Below are 3,547 nucleotides of genomic sequence, written 5' to 3'. Positions count from 1 at the left end.
AGCAATACACTCATACACATAAAATGAAAATAATAAAATATTATTTTAATTTAGAAAAAAAATTTAAATAAAAAATCTTCAAATACATAATTAAAAGATACTATACAAAAATGGGCATTAGTTATGACTAAGTAGTTCACAATAGCATGACAGCAGCTAAGAGTGGTGGTAAATACTTGAAATCCCTGCATCTGGGGGCCAAGGTAGGAAGGACCCTGAGTTGAGTCTAGCCTGGTCTACACAGTGAGACACCATCTCAAAAGGAAAAACAAACCAGCGAATGCAACTAATACAATTATCAAAAGTTTCTGAGCTTACATATTCATCAGAAGAATGCAAATTAAACTACTCATGATATAATATCAATATCCATAACTGACAAAGACCATAGCAAGCAATTATACCTGCTGCTGGCATGGAAACAAAGGCTAATTTCACACACCACTGCTGGAAATGATCAGTGTTGTGTGGGTCTGGAGATCAAAACTGTAATTTTATCTACAATGTAAGGAAAAAAAATGTCTTTATCCCTAATAATCACATTTCTGCACCTCTATCCTGAATAAGTATACCAGTTACTTTTTGACTGGCAAAGTGAGCAAAAGTAGTGTTTGTTCATCATGAGGGGATGACTGGCTGCTGTTATATCAAATCCATTGAGTGGGGGTGTATTATACAGCTCCTAAATGTGAAATTTCCATTTGAATGATTCATCCACAACCTGCTCATTATATTTAATGATTTTGTATGCATACAAATGTGTTTATAGATGGATATATGCACATGGGTTATATGTAATCTCCATGTAGTCTAAAATTAAAATATTCTGTTCTTTACACATACACATACACACAAACACACACACATACACACACACATATACATGGTAGAGGGGGAGGAAGGGAGGGAGGGAAGAGGAGAAGGAGAGAGATGGTAAATGGCAGGAAGAAAGGGGGACAAAGCTCTTAATCATTTTAAAATACAGTAATGATGGTTGTTATCAACCACTAACAATTTATGTTTAGTATAATGTACTTCATGAACTGTAATTCATAAAGTTTATTAAATGGGTCTTGGGTTCCAAGGAAATCTTTATGGAGCAGAAAAAAATAATAAACTAATGAAAACCCTTTATTACTGGTATCAGTGGAACTGAGGAGTCTTGAAGACACTGTCCAACCCATCCCAGCCCTGAAAGCAAATCCTATAGGACTCTACAGACACATAGGTTCCCAGAGAACATCCTTCTCAGATTACTAATATCTAAGGAAGGAAGGCTGCCCTAGGACCATAGATCCATATTGTAGGCCACAGGGTTCTTGACTCACACCTATGCCACTTTGGTTTAAGGAACCACACATTTCTTCTTGTCATTGGAACAGTATTTAGAGACCCATCAGCTGCACAATGTGGTTCTAACACTAAACACCTTTCTCCTTAGCAATCCCGTCTTTCTTGAGTGTTCCCATGAATGCTTTCTCCTCCTCTATGGTCTTGAAATGATCATGGCCAAAATTGGAGGTGGTGTCTATGAACTTCAGGTCAATCTCCAGAGCACGGCATTTGGTCCATACCAGCAAGGACTTAGGGAGGGTGAGCACCCATTTCTTGGTTCCCACCACACAGGCCTTCAACATGAAAGTTGTTTGTCACATTACCATAATGGACAAAGCCACCCAAGTTGTTGATTCCCTTGTTAGAGAGGTGATAATCTGTGGAGGCATTGTTTTTGATCAGCTTGCTATCCTTGATAAAGTAGCCCTGACCAATCTTGTATATCATCTTTTTAATAATAAATTAATTTTTCTTCTTCCCTGGGCCTGCACAACCTGCTGGCCACTCTCAGGGTAAGTTAATCCAGCCCTCCGTGCCTTGACTCCCCCAGCCTCATTCACCCTCCCATCTCCCCTTCCCATCTCTCCTCCTAGCCTGGGTCCTGTCCCATTCCTTGTCTTGGTGCTGCAGACACCTGGGGAACCACCACTGCTTCCTGATCCTTTGCATCCAGACCAATCCAGTTCCTTCTGGAGTCCCCAGGAGCACTCTGGGCCTAGTCCCACCCTCACTTCCTCTGCTTCCCTGGACCTGCACGACCTGCCCGCCACTCTCCTGGCAAGTTGATCACTCCCTCTGCCGCCTAGACTCCCCCAGCCTCATTCACCCTCAGATCCCCCCCACCTGTCTCCTCCTAGTCTGGGTCCTGTCCCATTCCTTGTCTTGGCACCCCAGACACTGAGGGACCACCACTGCTTCCTGTTTCTTTGCATCCAGACGAACCCAGTTTCTTCTTGCCATCCCCAGGAGCCCTCTGGGCCTGGCCCCACCCTCACCTCCCTCTGCTTCTCTGGGCTCCACGACCCTCCAGCCCCTTTCCTGGAACCAGGGCTGACCTCTTGGCCCGGGGCCACCACTGCTTCCTGATCCCTTGCATCCAGATGGACCCAGTTCCTTCTAGAGGACCCCAGGAGCCCTCTGGGCCTAGTCCCACCCTCACCTCCCTCTGCCTCTCTGGGCTGCACAGCCCTCCAGCCTCTTTCCTGGAACTGGGGCTGACCTCTTGATCCTTTGTATCCAGACCAACCCAGTTCCTCAGTGCAGTCCCCAGGAGCCCTTGGGGCCTCTTCCCACTCCCATCTCCCTTTGCATCTCTGACTGTCACAGCCACCAGCTGCCCTAGACTAGCATCTTTCCTGGGCCCTGCTTCCAGGCCAGTCCAACCCCCAAATGCCTAAGGCCAAAATCTTTCCTTGAGGGATCCAGACCTTAGGGGAAAGCCTGAGAGCATCTGATCCTCATATGACTTGGGCCTCTGTGGGAACTCCTAAAGACAAAAGCAATCTGGTCATTCCAATATAAAGTCAAAAGAGAAAAGGAAGCTTAGATGAACCACATTTTCATGCCCCAAAAGTAAACCACAAAGGCACATAAAGTTTACAAAAAGAATCAGACCTAAACTTGAAGATTTAAGTCTCACACAAGAATCAGAAACTGCAAAAGAAATTCACATGTCAAAATCAAAGAGAAAAAATAACATGAAAAACCAAAATAACTTATCCTCACCAAATACCAATAGTCCTCTAGAGGAGTACAATGAGAAACCACTACAGATAATGCAGGACATGGAACTGACTCAAAAGAACAATTAAAAGCATGATAAAAGAATTCAGTGAATTTAAAGAACACACAAAGAAATCAAAGAGCTGAAGGAAGACAGGGATAAAATTCTGAATGAATTCAGAAAAGAGCTAGATATATTGAAGACTACTCAGGCTGAAATGAAGAAGGAAGCGAAACACTAAGCCAATTAGAAATGACATGAGAAGGCCTCACCAATAGGATGAATGAAATGGAAAACAGAGTATCAAGACTGGAAAATAAAGTGGACAAACTAGACCACTCAAGCAAGGGGTTTGAAAAATTTAAGAAAGCATAAAAGTGGAATATGCAGGAATTGTGTAACATCATAAAAAGAACAAACTGCTGGGCGTGGTGGCACATGCCTTTAATCCCAGCACTCAGGAGGCAGAAGCAGGTGGCAAAGGCAGGT

General features: G+C 43.6%; 1 pseudogene; it reads right to left on the bottom strand.

The window, feature by feature from the left end:
- Positions 1-1,421: 1,421 nt before the first annotated feature.
- Positions 1,422-3,547, bottom strand: part of LOC103732382 — a 14,443-nt pseudogene continuing 12,317 nt past the window's right edge.

This window comes from Nannospalax galili, unplaced genomic scaffold (assembly GCF_000622305.1).
Source record: "Nannospalax galili isolate Female #2095 unplaced genomic scaffold, S.galili_v1.0 scaffold2275, whole genome shotgun sequence".
Lineage (NCBI taxonomy): Eukaryota > Metazoa > Chordata > Mammalia > Rodentia > Spalacidae > Nannospalax > Nannospalax galili.
The sequence above is the reverse complement of the archived record's forward strand: the minus strand, read 5'-3'. Positions and strand labels throughout refer to the sequence as shown.